Raw genomic sequence first — 23,113 nt, 5'->3', positions numbered from 1 at the left:
CTTCGCTTGCCAACAGATCAAATGATTCTTAATCATCTGGCTAACCTCTGGTCTTAATCCTTCAACAAATCTAAACACAAGGTGGTTCATGTCTTCCGGCTCAATAGTCTCAGTGCCACTGTAATGTTTGAACGCTTTCAACAACCTCTCATGGTAAGCATGGATTGACTCTTTGACCTCCTGTGAGGTCCGATCGATTTTCTGCCAATCAGTCACTTTCGGCGACACCTTCTGCTTCAAGAACTCAATCACTTTATGATAGTACTTCATCACCTTCTCAGATGGTGCTCCAGTCACCTTATCCCTTGCCGGTTCCTGTTTCGGCCAGTCCACACCCCTCTTGCACTCAAGCCATTAATCAGGTGGAACAATGATCTCAAACAAAGTATTCAAGTCCTCCCAGAGACACTTCGCAAGCTTCACAAACCTGTCTGTCTGCTGATACCACTCTATCGGTTTCTCCCTCAACCTGGGATAATCATTTGTAAATAACAGAATGTCTCCCCTAGACCACGGTACGTGGACTAGTACCCCTCCAGCTGTTTCTCTCATTGGTAACATCTTTACTGTCCAAGTGTCCGGTGAAGCTTTAGTCTGATTTGAGTCCGGACTGTCGCTCTTTTCCTTATTTCTTTTCTTTGCCCATCTGCCTTCCCACTCTCCTTAGGCTCCCCAGATCTGCGCACTTTGCAGTATTTCTTTAAGATGCGCTTTTATTCCAGCCGACCTCATGTGATCAAAATCTTTAGAGTCGAAGTCTAGTCTGTAACTTCTTTTCAAATGTTTAGTATTCTCAATATCAATATTGTATTTGTCTGCCAGGTTCGCCAACCTCTGATGCACCTTGCCCACTTCCTTAGTAATTTTGGGGCACAGATACCTTAAGTCTGCTTCTGTGTATGATTCTAATCAGTTTACCCCTATTGTCCTTTCCACTAGTTCAGCAGCTTCCACACCCAGTCTTACAAAGTTTAGGTAATCATCTCTCTCCGACCTCTCTGCGGTCACTGTAGCAGGTTGTGAAGTTTTGTTATTTCCCAGCCACTCATTTAGTTGCTGTACGGAAAAGCTTTGCAACAAGATATTTCCTGCCTGCATCAATGGTATCTGCGATGTATCCACACTCACGGTCTGTGGGGCTAACACACTCGACCCTACTTGTCTCATTGCCTCCAAAGGAGCCCCAATCGGACTGAGGTCTAACAGAGATCTGAGGTTTTCGGCTGTGTGTGCCCTGGGCGAGATGTATCGGGGGTTCCTGTGAATCCTTCCCTCATTATTTCCTGGGTTCCCACCCCTTGATCACATGTGTCAGGTTTACCCTGCACATACAGTGGTACAGGTGGACCAACGGTAATTGGTAATGATATGGCAGCTGGTGTCTGACCTGATCCCAAGCCTCGTGGAGCAGTAACTCCCAAAGCTTGGTTCACTGTGGCTGGTGCAGGTACTAACGGAGATCCTGCTGCTGGACTACAACCCGGGATCAGCTGTTGCTGCGGCTGGGGCAGCAATTGCGGAGTTGGCTCAATCTGCACTAACCTCGATTTTGTATATATTGGATCAGGCGGCACCATTAGATTCTTAGTAGTCTCTAATACTGGGACGTCTGGATAGATTCTCTGTATCTGCGGTGGAGGTTGCAACTGTATCTGCATGTCTGGCGCAGTGGGTATACTGACACCATTTTGTATCAAAACCGTATCACTAGTCTGCACTGTATCTGTAAATCCCTTATCCTGCGTCTGGTTCCCAGGACCCGCACTAGTGCTCGGGGCATTGTCGTTTACTGCGTAAGGTGGCTGGCGACCATGCAACAACTGATTAAGAAACTCTTCATCATCTGAGTCGTCTTCCTCTATCCAAGACCTCTTAGTCTCTTTAGGTTTGCTAGAGCTCTTATCTGTCTTACAGGTGGGTTTCTTTCCCTGTGTCTCGTCTTCTTGTGTTATTGCTGGAAACAGTTTGAGTCCGTCAACTATTCCCCTTCTCCACATTTTGCTCTCATTGTCCCATCTAGCCTCAGCTAAAGTCTTCTCTGCCCTCTTCATTCTTCTCTCAAACTTCTGCTGTCTTTGTCGTATGGCCATTAAATACCAGACTGCTAATGCCTCATACTGAGCTGGCCTCGGAGGTGGCTTTTGTACACTTAACCTCCACCTCAAATTTTCCAAAATTCCCGTATTGAACGTTCCGTGTTTAAGAAATGCTAAACATCCCTCCTTCTCTGTTAATTTGCGCCACTGTTTCATCCATAAGCAAGGCGTGACTCCCTTTTCCTCCATTACTATAAAGCTAGAGTACCCTCAGGCGGGATAGGCTCCCCTTCACTCGCCATAATGAATGCATCTCCTTTCAGAGCACTCCTAAAAGCCTTGATAAAATTCATCTTTGCGTCTTTTCTTTTGTTTTGTATTTGATCAGGAAGTGACTTTAATTCCCAGGACACTCTTCACCCACCTTTCTCAACCTAATGCCTCTCACGGACGTCTGCCAATCCGTGCGCGACCCCTCTCGGTAACTGACTTATCCCAGCGCGGCACCACTGACGTCACACTCACACACACTGCAGCTGACAAAGTCTTGCAGCTTCTCATCCTCACACTGGATTCACACCAAACTAATGCAAAATTACTGCGAGCACCTTTAACAACAACAACAACTCAAATTTGCCGGTTTACTACAGGAAGGGTACACAATCGCTTTAGAACTTTACAGAGATTTCACTTGAAGCCTCTGCCGCTACTCTCTCCTTCTCAGTTCCCGCATAGGCAAGTAGAATTCGACCCGTAAATCCTACTTTCGACTTGTCAATAGTTCGTCCTAGTGCACTTTAAAACTTGCCAAATCTCCATTGAAGGTTTCACTCATACACTTGACTCAAACTCGACTTGTCAACCACGCCCGATTGACCTAATTAAACCGCACAAATTACAACATAAATCCAAGTGTCTCCTACACTTGTCAATATACTCCGGAGTCTTAGACCACGACGGGTCCGTACATTAACAACCAACCACGTGAATAATGTTTTGAGCACAAAGCGCCACACTCACATGAAGTACGCCGACTTCCCTACTCTCATACTGCGGAGTATGCCCACTCCTGCTAAAACAACATTACCTGGCATAAACACACATAATCCTCACAAAACACCTGCAATATGCATAAGCTGAGCAAGCGCAAATTCTTCACCACACATGCTAAAACACCGGGAACATTCCCAATTCACTTAGGCAGGCTCCGAGATCCCGGGAAAGTCATGGGGAATTTAGAAACACATCATACTTCCAATTTGCATTATCTCCGAAAAACAATCTAAACAATAATTCTCCGTCCTAGGGCCCCAAAGGCCTAAACCGTCGCTCTGCTACCAGACTGATAACACGTCAGTCTGTGATAATTTATTACACATCAGGACTCGTTTTAGGTCAATGAATCTTTTGACCCAGTTGAGAGACACCTTAGGACGAGATAGCTAATCAATATGTCAATCAATATATTAATAATTTCATCATTATTTATTACCACAATGCATTTTACTTTAGTCAAAGACATTAATCAATTCAGGACACCACCATGACCTTGCAGTCATGAATAACCACACCAGTTTAGTAGAATTTTATGAGGTTTTATTCCCTATTAATTACAATTCTAAAAGCAGGTGTGTTAATCTCAAAAGCAAAACACTCAGTAACATTGTCATGATTTGGCAACTCGAATAAGACTTAATCAAAGCAAGGAACGCAATTATTAGAACATAAAACGGAGTCAACATAGATCAAATTTAGCAGAGTGTCATTAACGCATCAGTTCAACAAAGCCTAGATTCAGTCATTCATCTATTTGCGTCAGTTTAGTGAACCCCTTTCCTAACCACTGATTAGCATTGGCATGTTGGGCTTCATGCAAAACAATTTAGAACACCAATTTGGAAAACATCTAGCTATGGTCTCTGTCAAAAGTAAGCAGTTGGTACCTAGAAAGGAAAAGCAAACAGACAAATCACAATTTCATTGTCATAGTTACCCTCCAAGGTTTGGGTCAGCACTCAGGTTCGGTCTTCGTCTTCAGGACATCAGTTGGTTCACCATCAGTCAAGACTCAGCTCTCAGGAGAAAAGGGGCACTTCCCTCATAAAGAGGTAAAGTGTAAAATGGGCAATCTAAGGAAGAGGATGGTTTAAGTGAAACCAATAAGTCACCAAACAGAGTGACAAAGTTTCTGTATCAAATCAATAGAATTTCCCTAACCAATCTCAATGACTCCCCGTGTCATGGGTTTTTATCCTTTTTGCGTTGTACATTCCACTAAAACTTGATTGAACAAATATTGCACCCCACTATCTTTAGCCAATTAAAAACAGATTATGGGGGTCATTCTGACCCTGGCGGTCATGGACCGCCAGGGCCAACGACCGCGGGAGCACCGCCAACAGGCTGGCGGTGCTCCCATGGGCATTCTGACCGCCGCGGTCAGAAACGGGAAACCGGCGGTGTCCCGCCGGTTTCCCGCTGCCCAAGGGAATCCTCCATGGCGGCGCTGCAGGATTCCGACCCCCTTACCGCCAGCCTGGCTCTGGCGGTTTTGACCGCCAGAACCTGGCTGGCGGTAACGGGTGTCGTGGCATGGGCACTGCAGGGGCCCCCTAACAAGGCCCCACCAAGATTTTCAGTGTCTGCCAAGCAGACACTGAAAATCGTGACAGGTGCAACTGCACCCGTCGCACCCCTTCCACTCCGCCGGCTCCATTCGGAACCGGCATCCTCATGGAACGGGGTTTCCCGCTGGGCTGGCGGGCGGCCTTCTGGCGGTCGCCCGCCAGCCCAGCGGGAAACTCAGAATGACCGCCGTGGTCTTTCGACCGCGGTACTGTCTTCTGGCGGTTCCCGCCAGGCGGAGGTCAGAATGACCCCCTATGTCATTAAATCTTTCACCCCACATTAATTCACAAGCAGTTTATTGGTCCATATGATTGACGTCTTCAGAGGTAGCATGTCCGGTATGATTTCATTCTTCTGTAATTTCTTTGCATATCTTCGGTCAGTAGTTCCATTGTCTGTACCGGTTTGAACGACCTTAAACATTATAATAATCTACACTGTTGCATTTTAGCTATTACATTTCTACAAGCAATATGAATTTCATGAGAACGGATCTACTATAGTTCAATTCAGCTACTAGTTTGAAAAAAAACAAGAGTTCATGTCCTTTTGCGAGTCAGCACACTGCACGTTTAAAAAACAAATTTAATATGAGAGCCAGGCAGCTAGACCTTGACTCATGCTAACTAATACCTACAAGATTTATTTAGCAAAACTTTAATAACATAATCATTAATAATTAGTACAAAACTATTCTTTAACAGAACATTCGTTTTTTTATTAGTCCCCGAATATAATGGCGGCCACTCCCCGTGGTCACATTTCAAATGCACGTTTAGCAAAATATACTAATACAATTTCTATGCGGCATTATCACATTAGTTCATAAACATTTCATGCTAATATAGATTATATGAGCTACGCTCTCTCAACAGTACTAACACAACTACTATCCATTAAATTCCTACAGGTATAATAATTTAGAATATTACATGCCCCTAAGGTTGAGAGACTGGCTTTGGTAGGAGCTATTAGTTATTTTAATGTATATTGAATTAATGAACAACTTTTGTTTGCTTGTCTCTAAATTAAACCATCAGCACCACCATGTGGTATACTGTCATAAGTGCTGGCATTGACAGATGAGTACCGCTGCCGAACACCAGAAAGCAGCTGCTCAAATTTAGCATTGGGGTGGACCTTCCTCCAATATTGTGGCAAAGGTGCGACGCCCACCACACTGGTTACAAGGTGGTTCTCCCACTGCAGCAACACATGTTAGTATTTGCTTCCTCATACATTGCCTCAGGGGTACTGAGAAGACATTTGAATTAATTGCACCACTAACTGATTGTATTATTGTTCTGTAATGGTAATTATTGCATTGAATTTATTGTCTATATGTGACTGTACTACTTAAATATTTCCTTCCTTAGTGAACAACTGTACTTATTTGCCCATGATGTGCTGATTTTAGCAGAAGCAAAAGGTAGGTTACTCTTTTCTGTTGACCACAGCGTGATATACGTAATGACTTCAACTACGTCTGTACACTGGATGTACACAGCTGGCATGCTGCTGATGATTTGGCGATTACTTGGCCATTCTGGCTCTGCTATGCAGGTGCTCTATCCGTTATCAGAGAATATGTAACAAGGACAACCCTGTATGCCCACGGGAAGAGGATCAATATATATAAACAAAACAGTAGTCATGTGGGACTCATTCAGGAATGGAAACCTCGTCTATATGATAGAGGAATCCACAGTCTAATTGGCATAGTTACTCACAATGTGAATTCGAATTAAGAACAGGACAAACATAGTTTCTGTAAAAACTATGGGGCATACTTATGAAAAGTAGCGCTGTACCTAGTGCAGCGCCATGTTTCTTGCGTCCCTTAGCACCCCCCTAGCACCACCATGTGTGCACCGTATTTACAATACGACGCACCATCTGGTGCTTTGCAGGACCAGAGTCAAACAATGTTATGCTAATAATGCAAAGCACCCAGGGAACCATTGAATTTAATGGGAGCCTCTTTTTAACACCTGCAAAGAGCAGGTGTTACAAATGCTGATAAAAATGACGCAAAGGAATTGTATAGATTCCCTTGTGCCATGTTTATGGCCCCCTTAGCACCGGAACTCCCCCCTACATACATTATGCCTTTGCCAGGCATATTGTGGCCCAAGAGGAGGCCACTTTGTAAATACGGCGCAGCATTTTTGCCACCCTAACGCCATATTAGCATCAGAAAAATTATGCAAATGTGGCACAAGGTGGTGCTAGGGCCTTCATAAATATGACTCTATGTTTGTCCTGTTTTCTATGCCAATTAGGGTGTGGATTCCTCTAACGTACAGATGAGGTTTCTGTTCCTGAATTAGTCACACATCACTACTGTTTTGTTTATATATATATTCCTTATCAGAGCCACTTACGCTGAATTAGTGTTAGTAGTATCTTGATTAAAATTGGTCTGAATCTGACTTTTCAAGGATACAATTCCTCAATACTCGACATACAACAAAACACAGCAATTGTTCTCAGTATCGTACAGTGGCCCTTGATCCATTACCATCCCATCCACTCCATCTTGGAGAGTCCATGCTTGGGATGGCAGAGTCATTCTAATTAGATGCCTAGCACTTGACACATGTTTAACTTAGTCTACACTAGTCCGATGCTTTGCAGGACTAGAGTAAAAAATGTTGATGCTAATCATGCAAAGCACCCAGGGGACCATTGAATTTAATGGGAGCCTCTTTTTAACGATGTGGTTAACTATGAATCCCTTGAGCCCCCTTGGTCCTTACTTCAATCATAGAAATAATTGTGATCAGCGCTTAAATTGGCATGTCCAATATTCACCTATGAGGTGTGAAAAAGTTGCTAGTTTTTAGGCTAACCACTGACCATGGGCATGACTTAGAGTTTGGCAGAAGGGTTACTCTGTCACAAACGTGATGGATATCCCATCCACTGCATTACGTTTTCCATACTCATTCGTCAAACTCTAAGTCAGCCCCAATCTGTTTAGCTCCTGTTTAGATTCTTGCATGTAAATGCAGCCTACAAGGAAAGCCTAACTGAAAATCTTCTCTTATTTTATGAGGTTGGACACACTTACTTTATATACTATTTTTATTAAACACTTGGAAGCATACTTGAAATACGGGGCTTCACTTAAACTTAAAGACAACCCTGACAATACCATATAATTTCTCAAACTAAATCCTGCGGAACACCAATATTTTAATTGTTTTAGTCTGTGGCAAATTCTCTGCATTTGGTCTGTTTGCTCCAACCAAAGAGAGAAAAGCTAAGTCTGCTTTAAAAAAGTATGATGTAGCACTGGTCAAAACACTAGCTGTGAGATGATAATCAGTTGTCTTTAATAACTGACGTCTTACTGACCTTTGGACGACCCCTATGCAGCATCTCAGAAAGAGCTATTTAAAATCCTCCAAGAACTTTGGTCATCTGAAGTTCTCAGTTTCTAGATCTTTAACCCTCAGGTTGTGTGTATCCAGACTGCAATAGGTTTTTCATACAAAGTTAGAACTATCAGGACGACACCTCTAGTACATCAAGGTGAGTTTTCATCACCTGATCTGTCTGTCTATCTCTTTCTATTTCCCTCTCTCTTATTTTCTCATTCTCCCTGTCCTTTCCTCGATTTTCTTCTCTGTCTTACTCTAAGTACTTATGGCCCTATTTATACTTTTTTAGCGCCGCATTTGCGTCACTTTTTTAAGCAAAAACGGCGCAAACTTACAAAATACAAAGGCCCATATTTATACTTTTTGACGCACAACTGCCATGAGCAGGCGTTAAAAAATGACGCAAAAGCGGCTGGACGTCATTTTTTCAGGCCCGCCCACTCCTGTGCGTCATTTTTGCACTGGAGTTTAAATAAGGTGCACATGCCTTAGAGTCCTTTTTTAGAAGGGAACGCCTACCTTGCATATCATTAACGCAAGGTAGGTGTCCACGCTAAAAAATGACGCAAACTCCAAGATCTTTGGCGCTAGACGGGTCTAACGCCAAAGTATAAATGTGGAGTTAGCTTTGCGTCGGATTTGCGTAAAAAAAAACGACGCAAATCCGGCGCAAACAGAGTATAAATATGCCCCAAATTTTGTAAGTTTGCGCCGTTTTTGCGTCAAAAAGTGACGCAAATGCGGCGCTAAAAAAGTATAAATACGGTTGTTAGAGTTGTATTTGAGAGCCTTTTTCCAGATTGACAAGATCATTGTCCACTCCACTACACAAAGAACTGGCCTGGCACCCTGTCATCACGATTCCCATTTGAGATATTGCAAAACATAATGAGTGGTATCATGCCACCCACATTCACTCAGGCACGGATTTTATCATTGCTTTAGAACCCCTGTCTCTTTGTAACTTTACAGACTTTTACTCATTCTCCATTGCCCATCTGAGCCCCTGTTGAAGGTGCTCATGAACCAACCTAAGCCCTTTATTTTGGTTTACAACCATCAAGACTCACAAAAAGCCTAGGCTTAAGTCTGTGACAGAGACTACATAAATCACAATTTAAGTATTTTATGTTGGCAGGAGGAAGGCTGTCCAGGAAAATGCCAAGGCATTGATGAGATGCCTCCTTTCAGCTTTTAACATGTTTGTTACCTATTTTTAAAGTATTATTTATTAGTTTTTTCAAGACAGAATGAAATGGAAGTATCATAACATACTATTATGATAAATAATAGGGCCTTGAAAGATTGTCACAAAGAAGAAGAACAATAAAAGGATCGGTTGAAAGTATATTGAGAGGTTACCTTGCTTAGTTGTCTACAGAGCTGATGAACTGAGTGGAGTAGGGGAGAGGATAGGGGAGAGCTGTTGGTGGGGAGATACCTGAAATGTCTAAAGTAGAACAAACAATGAAACCTGAAACCAAATTCCTTCCTTCTCTCTCTGTCCCCACCACATCCTGAAGACTAGTAGGGGAGCAGACTGGTGCTATAGGTTATCTGTGCTCTGCATAGCACCAACAGCCCAATGCCACCTTTTGGTCAATTAACCCAGTTTAATCTGCATATGTGTTTTATATGGGTTTTGTGACATGTCCTTGTAGTATCAAGTTAGTGGAAGTGACCCAGCCTTCATGTCCACCATCCCTCACCTCTCGATGAAATGAGGGATCTAGTCAAATGCCTTCCTGACTATTAAAGTGGCACATGGGTTTGCCATCAAAATTGTTGATTGTGTGGGGCATGGCTTGGCCGTTGAACATGATGGCTGCTTCTTAATGCAGCTCCTGGTGGTCGCTGCATTATTCATCATCATTCTCACCTTACTGCACCTGAAATGAATCCTGAATCTGCCCCAGACATGGCTCAAGTGAAGGAGCACTGCGCGCTACCCCTGGATTGACTGTACTTGGTTCCCTACATATGTAACACATCAGCACCAGAGCGGCCGCGCTACAGCCTGATATTCAACATGGCAGGGCTGCTCTGAGTGGTTGTGCCTGCAGCTTTGCAACGGCCTGGGATGGGGCCAGTAGGGGAAAGCTCGGTCCACGGAGGAGCAGGACTTCCAGGATTGCCTCCTCACTGCTGGAGGCCTCGATTCAGCATTTCCCCCCTCGTGCCTGCTATTGATGATGCGGGCAGGCCCTGGAGGCCGAGGGGTGGCTGACGGTGATTGTGCGCTGAAAAGCTGCGCTGCCTGCTTGCCATGCGGGCGGCCTGTCATCGACTCTGTGGGGTCTGATGGGCGGAGAGGAACTCACTGGTCCATGTGCACCTGAGCTGCCCTTGCAGCATACCGGCAATTGTCTGCATGATGAGGGGCCAGCTGCCCGGAGAGTCTGAACTGTCATTGACTCTTGCGTGCAGGTACCAGCGGTTTTAGGGGGAGGATGGGCTCTATGCTAGATGGTCAGTGCTGGTGGCTGCAGGGAATATCACTGGCACAACCTGGTTTGGCATAAAGGCTGAGTTTAATTGACCTTTTCTTCAACTACGCCTCAGCAGTGGAGGACCTGGGGTGAGTGTGGGTGGTGGACATTACCAGTTTACACCTACAGGGGGACACCCAGCCAGCCTCACTGTAGTCCCACAGCATCTCCAGTGTATTCTGTCCCACATGCTCAGCAGCTGTGGGCAATGGTTGTATTCCTAGTGTGATAAAGGTTCCCTACCAAGAGACGTGGTCAGATTGTATTCTACAGAGGCTGTGACGAGAGGCCTGTTGGAACTCTGGGGAGTTTTTTTTGGTGGAGCTGCTGTCTGCACCCTGGCTGCATTGCCAGATCCTGGTATTTTGGCCACACCCTTGCGATTGACTGCCTGTGCAGCTCTGTAGATCCATTTGGTGGTCTGGCAGGTCGCATCTGGTCATGACTTACAGTGTGCGAAAATAGCTGCTGCAACACATGACCAAGTACAAAACATGCTTGACTACCAAACAAAGCACCATGGACAAATATGCGTAGCCAGGCAGTGCTATTACAGGGCCCGGGGTTGCACAGCTGGCAGCCTCAATGCCAGACAGCACAGCGTGATTAGCGGCCATAACGCAGTTGCGCAACATGCTTGATGCCAAAATTGGAGCGGTGGGTTCTGATGTGGCTCTCCTTCATCAAGATATCAGAAGAGGGGTGGAATGAATAACTGAGGGGGAGACAAGAGTCTCTAGAGTTGAGGACTTAGTGGTCAGCCTCCTGAAGAAAGTGACTCAACTCGAAGCAGTTGACCTTGCGGTTGGAGGATTAGGAAGGGAGAGCCCACCAAAAAAAATCTAAGATTTGTGGGCTTTCTTGAAGGCTGTGAGGGCCAATCTATGTATGCTTTCCTATCACAGTGGATCAGGTCAATGGTGACAGTGGAGGCCCTCTCTTCGTGCTTTGGTGTTGATGCAGAAGCGCCCTCCTGAATTATATGGACAGAGATGCAATATTTAAAAACGTACACCAACAAGAAAAGGTAATGTATCAATCCTGCCATATTATGATATTTCCTGACTACATCAAACTAGTACAGCAGCAACACCAGTCCTTTGCCGCGACCAAGCAGTGTCTTTGTGATTTGAAGATCTAATACATGCTTCTATATCCAGCATGGTTAAAAGTTATCTTCAATGCCCAAATCTTCTACTTTTAGACTCCAGAAAACATTTTCCATTGGACAGACGAAAGGGTGACGTTGATGCCTCAGACCCCGCCACATATGGTCTCCATTTAAATTCAGGGGGACAGGAGGGGTCGACCCAGAAACAGGCTACAAAACAGTGTAACTGCTCACCTTCCTCTTGGTGCAGTGCCTGATGGAACGGAGATCCCTAGAACTGAGGCTGGTGACTCGCCAATTGCACTAGGAGCCTCTGATGGCTGAGTTGTGCTCATCAGGGACCTGTGTTTACCAATGTACTGTTTGTTTATGATGCAGTGAGGTCTGGAACTGGACTAAACTGCCACCCTGGAGACAGTTGTTAGTTTCTCTCTCTAGGGTAACAGGATTGTCTGGGGAATAGGGATTTAATGGAGGTGGCACTGGAAGTCCCCTGTTGGGACCACCCATTTTCACGGTCCATGATAGATATGTTTTGTTCTCTGAAGTATGGGAAAGGGAGGGGTGTTCCAATAATGTAATTTGTTAAACCTTGTTTGCATACACAGACCCAGTCTGAGACTACTCCTACACCCACACTCAATAACATGACTTAATTTCTACTCCCTTGGTATGAGTACTACAAGGCTGGATGACCTACTGAGCTCTGACCGAATGGTATCATGGAACATCGGAGGGGCTCTAGGCAAGATTAAACATAGAGCTTTCTTGAGGTATGTCAAGAGGCAGGGAGCCCAAATGTTGATGTTGCAGGAAAGCCATCTCCTTGGTAATAAACCTCGTGCCTTGCCAGATATGTCTATAGTCAGGTATTCACAAGAGGATCCAGAAGTACATGTATTTTGATACACCATGGCATTTCATTTCATGTTACCGGGTTATGGCTAGATCGCCTGGGCAGATACACAGCTGTTACAGGCATCATATATAGTGAGCCTATCAAGCTTTGTTGTGTGTATGCCCCTCCCCCTCTTTGAACAGATATTCGTAGAGCAATTTGTTAATCTCTAGAGAGTCCTCCCAGGTTGCCTGGCTGTGATTGGCGGTGACTGGAGCAGCGTCAATGACCTTTGAGCTGACAGAAGGCATTCTCAGGAGAAGGTGGCCAACGGAAGCAAAACCAAACTTGCTTCCATTACATGTACATTGGGGTTGATGGATGCCTGGAGAGTGTTTCACCCATCTGGCTCTGGGTACACATACTTTTCAACAACTCATGGGTCCTTTGCATGTTTGGACTATCATATACCCACAACATATATCATATCAGACGTCAACATTTTAGCTAGGGAACTGTCTGTTCATTCCCCGATAAACTTGGCTCTCCAAATAGGGCCCCAAAGACCGGCCTTTTGATGGCAACGTTCACCATGGCATTTGCAACCCCCCCATACGAACACACATTATGCAATTTATAGAAGAATACTTTCCACTTATCGAGGGTACGGCAACATCTATAATGACCATCTGGGAGGCCCTGAAGCCAGAATTATGGGGTTGGACATACGCTACTGTGCAGGGGAACTGCATCGCAGGCTGCAAGGTCTAGCTGATCTTGAATCTCAGATACAGGACTTAAAGGAGCATAGGTGTCAGGCTGACGGTCATGAGGCGTGGTGGCAGGTAGGTCTGGTTCAGCAGCAGCAGCAACATCATCAATTGTTATTAGAAGAGGCCAAACAGACTTGGAGGGCAACACAGAGTCACATATACCAATGAGGTGACAAATCTAGTAAACTGCTTCACAGATTGTGTCAAGTGGCACATTGACCTATTGCCCTTCCTCTACTTTGTGACTCCTGGGGTACATTGATTGTCAACCCCTATGAGTTTGCACACAGCTTTGCTGCTTACTATGCTTGGAGTGAGGCCATGCCCAGTGAACAGATTCATGAATTTGTTGAGTGTTACCCCTTAAAACCTTATCAGAAACAGTGATGACGCAACTAGATGAAGAGATTTCAGAGGTGGAGCTCTCAGTGGCCTTCGCTAGGCTCCAACTGGGCAAAGCCCCAGGGCTGAATGGATTTCCATGTGAATTTTACAAGACCTACATGTCTAAATAAGGGAAGCATTTCCTGAGTGCCATCCACACCGCTGGCATGGATGCACTACTACTACCTGATTGGTGACATGCTGAGATCATGATTATCCCTAACCGGGTCACCTGCCAAAGGAACATTCCTCATATCACCCCATTTCCCTCTTAAACATGGGGGCAAAACTGATCACCAAAACATTGACCTACAGACTGTCACATCCAAGACCTAGTTCATCTGGGCCAGGCCGTGTCACTCAGCACCATATTTGCCACATGTCCAATGCCCTTGCTCATCAACTGGGGCAACCTGCAGTAATCCTTTTGGTGGACGTCGTCAAAGAGTTTGACACTTTGTGACTATATATTTGCACTGCTGAATTTCATCCCCAGATTCCTAACTTATGTAAGGCTGCTATAAACCGACCTGACAACAGTGATTATAGTTGCATGCCATATTGCTGACTCATTCGAAATCCAGTAAAGGATGCATCAGGGGTGTCCTCTCTCGCTGCTGTTGTTGGCCCTGGTTGCTGAGCTCCTGGCCATATGAGTCATGTTGGATGCCAGGTGCTGGAGTTTGAACGGAGCTCGGAGTGCTCTGACAGAATAGCTTTATACGCAGATGACCTCCTCTTTTTCATCACTGACCCAGAGGTCACAGGTCCAAGACTCCAGCAAATGATGCAAATATTTAGTGAGACGTCTTTATGTAAACACCTCAAGTCAGTAGTGTTTCCCTTGAATGGATATGCGTGGCCCATAGACTGGGCTCTAGACCTGCAGTCAGTGACTGAGGGCTTTAAATATCTGGGAGTGTTTATAGTGCTAGATGCAGTGTATTCTGGTCCGGAAACTTGGAGCTGGCCCTCACTTGAGCAAGGGAGGCGGTACGGACTTGGTCACTTCTACCGTTGCGCTTCCTGGTGAATTGGGCATATTTAAAATGGTTTACTTCTCAGACTACTTTATCAATTGCAAAACTATCCATACCCCGTCCCTAGGTCATGGTTTTGGCAGATTAATACAATTCTTACTAAATATCTCTGGAGTGGAGGGACCCCAAGTATTGCCCTGGCCAAATGCTTTCAGTCTACCTATAATGTGGGCATTGTGGTCACTGACATATATTCCTATTACTCTGCATCCCATTTCCTTATCCTCAATGAATGGTGGTATGACTATTGCGGGGACCTGGCATATGCAGCAGAGGAATGGGCGATGGGTGAGGTTCCTTTGGTCGACTACCTTTATGGCATGGAGGCTTGACACTCTTCCCTCAGTGATGTGGGTGGCACTAACCATTCGGAAGGTCTCCCTGCGCAGAATGGGATGGTGGGGAAAGCTCACGGAGCAGGCAACATTATGGCACGGCTCTGTGCTGCAGCAGGTGGCACAACTGGAGGGATTTAGTAAATGGGATGCTAGTGCTGTTTCCGTCTTAGGTAATGTAATGAATGATACTGTCCCGAAGTCCTTCCAACAGCTTCAGCAGGTATATTGCCTATATCGTAGTCAATTTCACCTATACCTGCAGCTCCGGCACGCTATTACCCCTCACATTGGCAACCTTGAGTCCCTTCCTGACTTTAACCCTCTTGAAAATAAACTCCTTGTGGGGGAATTAGGGGACAACAAAACAGTCAAAATATATAGCTCTCTCGTTTTGAACAGCCACCACCCTCTGTCAGCCCTTAGAACAGCCCGTGAAATGGATTTTGAGACCCTGGATGACGATGATTGGTGCAAGGCCCTGAGATTACCTCACTAGACAGCCATAGCCGCACATCTTCGGATCATACAACTGAAATACCTTCATAGGGCATACTACTCAAGTGATCGCCTGTGGCGTATAGAGGTAATAGTTTCTCCACTCTGCCTGTGCTGCTGAATGGCTGAGGGCACTTTCTTACATACGGTATGGGGATGCACAGTCTTAAATAGATTCTGGAATTGTGTGACTTACTGCCTCAGCAAAGTACTTTCTTGGACAATATCTTACATCGGAGACAATAGATACAAGAGGATGCTCCTGTTCTTGGCCCTAAACTTGGTGAAAAGAGACATCACCAAAGCATAGAAGGCCAAGGCACCCACCCCCCTTACTGGTGTGGAAAAAGGGATTAAATCGCTCCACAGGCCTGGAGGTCACAGTATATCTATCGAGGGGATGCCTTTAGAAACATAATATGAATGCTTTTTTCTTCCTTCGCAGGAATCAAATGCACACCAAGATCATGAAACCTTTTGACCCAGTAAGAAGTGTGGTGAATCATAAATAATTACTTTAGCATCATCTCAATACCTTAGACACCATGGCCAGTGTGGCCATGGAAGGAAAACTCCAATCAGGAATATAGTTCAAAGATTTATTACAAACACAAGCTTTGAGTCATATAGACTATGCGCAAGACCAAGTTATACAGATACATAATCACCCAGGGTTGCCTAAGGCAACAAAATAAGTTCAGGCGTACTAACATTAACAAAACTAAGCAGTCAAGAAGGACAATACAGAAAGTCAATGGAAATCTTTGAGGCACGGAAATAACACAGTGTTCAGAATTCACAATCATTTAGTAAATTCAAATTCAATCAAGTCAATAATCATTGGCTGGGCACATGTCAGCCTACAGCTAATCAAGTTAGGGCAATACATGTGTGGTGAGTAACACATACAGGCAAAATACAAAAATACAAAACGGGACAAAAATAATTTGGAAAAAATTAACTCAGGCTACAGGAAACTACCTGAGAAAAATAAAGTAAGCATAAGCATTGTGGAGAGTCCAACTTAAAGGGACAAGGGGCAAACGATAAATGGCAGAGAGGAAGTTACCCCTCCAACGATTACACCATTTCAGGGAATCGTCGTCAGAAAAGCATCAGGTCAGCAAGCATCAGGACAGTGTCTGTTTCAAGCCAAGTCAAAACTACTTCAGCATCAGCTCTGAATTTGCATCTGCATGCATCTGAGCAAAATTCGATCAGTAAACGATATGTCAATCCACATGAAATGTTTCTATTGGCTTCCAGGGTAAGTTCATATTACGACCTAAGGAGCATCTTCCAATCATAATACCTTAGCAAACTTTTGGTTACAACAGTCTAACATACTCTCAGGTCTCTCATGAGAACATCTCCTCTTTCGATGTGACTCCAAACTGCAGCAATTTTGTACAATTTCAGATCAGTCTTCCTGCATTTCAATACTGTCAAGGCCAACAGTACAGAGTTCTTCTTCAATTAAATACTAGGATTTTTACAAATGGTACTTTGCTTCTCATATGAAAGAACTCTGAAAGAAATGTTCATGTTATGGAAAAACAATTCAGCACGTTTACATGACTACGAAATGCAGGCTCTGTAGGCCTCAGTTATGCTACCACAATAAAATATATAATGCAACTGAATAATGATAGCTAATAAAACACACAAAATATGCAAACTGATACATTCACCATTAATAATATATAATCAATAGAAGTAAAACATTTCATTATAAATATTAAAGATTTTGTTATTGCTTTACCAACGAAGTCCATTTTTCTCATTTGCATATAATTTCCAAGTCATAAATTATTCATAACAAGAAGAAATCTACATTTGTTTTGATATTGGCTATTAGTTTGAAGTCTAAAGTATGTTTTAACATCAACTTTGATCTTCTAGCATGTGATTAAATCAGAAAGGCACATGTAGAACTGTGAAATACAAGCAAAAGGCACATTTAAAATGTGTGTCAGTGCAGCTTTCTAGGTTAGTTTTTCTCTCTTCTACATTTATAAACTGAAACTTGTCACAGTCTGCTGACTTCAGTAGCATGAGGAACAGAGCTAAAATTAACGCCCTACCAATAGCAAAATTTGGCAAGATAGGCAGGCTATGGGGGAATTATTTTGCAACTGACCCCTGTGGCAAACCCATCGATAGATGAAGAGATTTGATTGTATGGCCATTCAATGGGAGAATTTAAACATCGCTACATAATGTTCTTTAATGTGAGCAACTTAATTGGCTGTCAGAGTGGGGTGGAAAGGGAAAATGTGTCTATGCGTAGCTTTTGTTAATGTATACGTCTGTATGAGATTTTATTTTTTCTCTATGTTTACTGGCCTGTACTTCCTGATCCTTTTGGTAAAGTTCAATAACATTTGTTCTGAAGAAAAAGAATTGCCAACTGTGCATGGGTATGGACATGGGGCGTCATCATGGGTGTGGAGAGAGAGAGTGATGAGATAACACCCAGTAGAAGTGCCAGTGGTCTCTGTATTCAGTAGAGTTCATTAAGCCATTGTTGACATTAAGGGCCTGATTTAGAGTTAGGCAAAGGGCTAATCCATCACTAACATGACGGATTTCCTGTGTGCCTCATTACAGTTTCCATAAGGTGTAATGCATTTACATTTTAATGGTGTAACCCATCCACTAAATCAGGCCCTAAGTCATGTTGATAAGTCACATGGAACAGGACATCCCAGGTAGGTTAACCCCCATTCCTATCCAGGTTGTATGTATTATTTCCACCCAAGGCGGGGCTTGTAAAATGTGTCCTCTAAGTCCCTGGTATGTATGCTTATGATCGGACAGTGACTGGGATTTGAATCATTGTATGGCCAGGTGGAAAGTATTATCTATTTATTTGTGTCGGGAGGAGTCAGCATCTCTACTCTAACTGTGGAAGCGTTACTGCTAAAGTCTATAGGGAATGCCACTTGGCTACAGTCCTTTCATCTGGGTTTTGGACAGCTCTGTCTTTTTGGCTAGTAGGATGAAGGGGCCCTCGCTTGTGCTACCCAATTCACTGAGGTGGCTCAACATGTACAGAAGGAGCCCCCAAGCCTAACTTCTGGAAAGGTAAGCATAATGTATGATTTCAGTCATGGGCCTCATAAAGTCAGATGGGGTGGTCTGCAGACAGCGGACCTGTCTCGTGTAGTGGTGCTTTACAAGGAAAATGGTCTGCACTGTCAAATTTAAGGACTTAAAATACCAAGCATAGAGGTGTAAGCAGTGACACAATGTTTAAGATGCACCAACATTCATCAGTGTGGAGGTCTTTGGTAAATGTTTCCACCTCTTATTAAAGATACCTAGGTGGTCTCTAATTTCACAAATAATGGGCTTGCATTAAGCTGTCAGCTGAAGTTCTGTTTGCCACTCCTCTATGTGGGTGAAGTGACTTGATGCCAATGCCACAAAATACAGATTGTGTTGTCACAACTGAGGTGGCTACCCATAAGTGTGTATGGTTTGATAAAATCTCCACAACCTTGACAACCTGTAGGAGGGTCAAGTATGTCAAGGGCCTGTAACAATCTACCCTCACCCATGACCTGTAGGGTTGTATTTTCAGGCGATGGCAAAACACATTCATCAGACTACAGCCTCACTGGCCCACCTCCAACATTTGGAGTGGGATAGTAGAGAGGTTGTTCGTAAGTTCAGAGAGGTCTAATACCAATTGTATGCTATGTTAAGGTAAAATCATTTTAACTTGGATTCTCTCATGGTTATCATCTATGAGAAGATTATACTAGTCTTTCAGGAAGTACCACTTGTCAAATGGTGCTTGCTAGAACAGGCAAGAGGCATTCATAAAAGGTTTGTAGAAACATTCTGTAGTGAGGGATGCTAAATTCATGCTAGACACCAAACACATAAATTGAATTTACTTACAGAGGTATTGTGTAATCAGAGAAGTTTGCAGAGTAGCTGGTTAAGGACCAGTGCTCTTCTTAGGCAGCGGGAAAGCTGATGAAATTGCCAGTTGTCATGCAAATCAAATCAAATTCTGAATGGAGGTTGTCAAAAGACATGAACGATTTGTAATTGTATAACTGCTCCACAGAAATTCCTTCCTTCCTTGGCCATAGACACAAGACTTCCTGCCTAGGAGTATCTTTAATCATCATGCACCAGTTTCTAGACAGCAAACAGTGACCGAAACAATGGACTATCAGTATCTTGTGGTAGTGATTCGTATGCATAAATGGGCAGGACATCTTTTGTCCAAGAAAGTCTTGCTCAGCAGTCAGCCACTGGGGGTGGATCGCGGATTCCCAGCAAGAAGCAGGCCAATGTGAGAGACTCTGTGCCAGGTGAAATGTAAGGAAGATGGAGGCCCCTACATGTGGTGTGTGCGATTAGTTTCTGCGGTTTCAATCTGGCTTCCTTTCCACTGCATATGTGCGATTTAATATCCAAGTCAATTTGGGCATGTAGTGGGTCCTGTAATAGTAGTATTCAGAGTATGCAATTGTGCCTGGGCGCAACTGTGACTTTAATCTTCTGAACCCTGCCTTACATAAATAAATTGAGAAAGGTCTAGATTGCAAAATTGGTTTCGGTTTTCCCATAAGATGGGTCAGATTGTTCTCCGCCATCCCTTCATGCCCTATGTTCCCATGCATTCCTATGTATATGAGTAATTCAGGCACTCTTTGAATAAGTTTATTGACTGGGCATGCCTTTAGGTGGTATTGTGTGACTTGGATAGAGCCTCATAATTTCCATGGTTTATCCTACAACTGGTTAATTCTGAAAATGCAAAAATTAGGTACATCACCATGGACAATACAGAGCCAGACTTAGAGAAAGTGATTTTGTTGGTATACAAAAACACCCTTATTTGTTCTGAAATGTTTGGAATCCATAGACATCATCCAGGTGCTGTTTTTCAGCTGATAAAGGTTCCAAAGCAGGAGGGAATAATTTAGTCAGCAGTCTTTACAGGATGGACAGTGTTGCTAATAAATGTTTGGAGCATTCACTATCCCAACTATCAGAGTTCTGGCTAGTGTTTAGATCTTCATAACAGAATAGCTACTCTGAGGGTCAGTCCAAGTCCCAATAACCTTATTGGAAAGAGGTTTTGGTACTGTTGCTGGCATCAAAGGGGTTTGATAGGGGTCTTGGTGAGGCTACTGCTCATTGCTGTTTCTACCCAGTCATGCTTCAGTGATTCATCCTCTGATAGGTGTATCTCCTTCAGAAAGGCCATGTCTCTATATCTGTGATCAAGTAGTGCAGTAATTCTTTGCATTTAATTTAACGGGATAAACCATTAACGTTCAGAGAGTGAATGAGCAGGGCTTTTGAAGGACAGCCTAGTGTCAGCAAAAGAGTCAGTACCCCACTGTGAACCAGATATGGGTCTACCCAGGAACTGATGAGAAACAACAGGCTAAAGAGTGGTGACTGCATGGACTTCGGGAGCAGACAGTTTGACATGATAATAACAAGCACATATGATCCACTGGTCCACAATAAGTTAATACAGAGGCACCCAGTTTATTCAATAGGACAAATTGGCAAGTATACCTATCATAGAGCTTTGTCGGTGGTGGAGGGCATGACAAGGTGGTGTCAAATAAGAAAACCTAAATGGCCAATTGGCAGTTGAACGGTGGGGTCCATGGTGAGTCTAATTTGGTATAACACTTATCTCCTGCAATGCCACCCACATTCCACCAGAGCAGGGGAACATTCCAGCAGTATGTCACAGTAGTACCCTGGGGACAATGAAGCGGGCGAGGATAAGGAGGTATAACCAGTTGACAATAGGATATTGTAGGAAACAAGTTACCCTGTTCAGTGGCTTGGCTATCTGTCCTGGATTGACATTGAACAGTGAGACAAAATATTGAAGAAAACAATATGATACAATAGAGAGCCATGATTTTAAGTAGTTTTGCTTCTATTGACTTCTTGGCACATCCAAAGAGCTTCTTAAATCACTCATGTCACTGCAAAGGATTTGGTATCTTCTTGCAAGAGTGCACGCCTCCTCAGCCTTCAATCCGATGCACATGTATGCTGTAACCAAAGGGCGGTAAAACTGGCAGAAAACATAGAACTTAGAATGAAGCTATGGATTGAACTAAGGGAATCAGTTGGAAACTGTCTGATGTAGTGACTGTGATGTTCCTTGTATACTGTTGAAACTTATTAAACTGCATTTGACTGTCATCACATTCTTTATCACATTGGCAGAGAACTGCAAATTGATTGTTTGAGAACCCCCCTGATCATTTGAGAAGCCCAACCTCCAGTCAGAAGAGAAAAAGAAACACACATCTCGATATGCGTACTACAATTTTAGAGATGTGTGTCTTTTGGAAGAAGACTGCTAAAACCACAGGAGTCGATAGAGAATTATGTCACTGATCTATGCAAATTAGGAGCCACATGCAAATTGGAAGGTATTTTAGAAGCACGCATCTGAGACCAGTTCATGTTGGGATGTAACATAGGAAAGGTCAAGGATGAATTATGGCAAAAAGATGACCCAAAACTAGATGAGGTGTTGTTAATTGCTTAAAAGATTGAATATTCTCTAGCTTGCGTGGATGTAATAAAAAAGGAAACTGTTCTTGCTTTATAGAAGGTGCACAGTGTAAGTAAAGTGAAAGTTAAACATGCAACGCTCCAAAGAAGACCTTTAAAGGCAAATGTTTTAGTGTGGTACGGTAGGTCATCTAACAAATGACGAGTTGTCCAGCTCTAATGGTCAAGTGTCAGATCTGCAGCAAAGTGGGACATTTTGCCAAATGTTGCAAGGCGCACAAGGTGAAACAAAAAAAAAAGTAATGGAGGTTTTTCTGGAAGAGAGCATGCTTATGGTTATAATGAACTGCATTGTGGGGAGGTAGTACTTCAGGACAACAAAAGGTAAAGGGACTGATTGGTGGGATCAATGTAAATGGTCAGAAAATTGATATGTTGTTTGATTCGGTGCTAAATGTTGTTAATTCCCAGGGAGTTTTGTACAAAAAATTGATGGGAAATGTCAAAGTGTTTGAACCTGATATTAGACCTTCAGTCTATGGTGGTCAACTCATAAAATTTCTTGGATATTTCTTTGGAGAAATTGAGCATATGGGGCTATTAACAGCAGGAAATATCTATATTCCATGCAAAGCTGACAGCATTATCACATTATCAGCTGGTTCCATTAAAATGACCTGAATGTGATGTTAGACCCTAACAGTGAACCTTGAATTGTTTTGAAAGAATTACATTCATGGCAGAGTCAATACATGACAAGATTTCAGGAGTAGATGTTGTTACTCTAGTCAGGTATCGTAAAGGTGAGGATGCCTTTGTTCACAAGACGCTCTAGAATTTAAGGAGGTGTTTAACGAAAACATGTGATGTCTGTCTGGTTATGCACACAAAACTGTACTGAAGGAAAATGCTTCTCCAGTGTGTGCAAGTTGTCAGGGATACTGTTGGAAATGGCCCTTTTTGCAGGGTCATCCCCAGTCTTTTTGCCTCCTTCCTCCTATTTTTTCTGACCTGTTTTTGTTGGCTTTAAGACTCTGGGCACTTTACCACTGCTAACCAGTGCTAAAGTGCATATG

At 43.6% G+C, this 23,113-nt stretch overlaps 1 long non-coding RNA gene across 1 annotated transcript in view; it reads left to right on the top strand.

The window, feature by feature from the left end:
• The window catches only part of LOC138260814 (uncharacterized), a 113,233-nt gene that overhangs the window by 25,469 nt on the left and 64,651 nt on the right, over positions 1-23,113 (top strand). Inside the window, exon 2 of the long non-coding RNA XR_011199007.1 lies at positions 6,041-6,093. This is a non-coding gene — a long non-coding RNA (uncharacterized lncRNA). The remainder of the gene's footprint in view (positions 1-6,040; positions 6,094-23,113) is intronic.

This window comes from Pleurodeles waltl, chromosome 10, assembly GCF_031143425.1.
Source record: "Pleurodeles waltl isolate 20211129_DDA chromosome 10, aPleWal1.hap1.20221129, whole genome shotgun sequence".
Lineage (NCBI taxonomy): Eukaryota > Metazoa > Chordata > Amphibia > Caudata > Salamandridae > Pleurodeles > Pleurodeles waltl.
The sequence above is the reverse complement of the archived record's forward strand: the minus strand, read 5'-3'. Positions and strand labels throughout refer to the sequence as shown.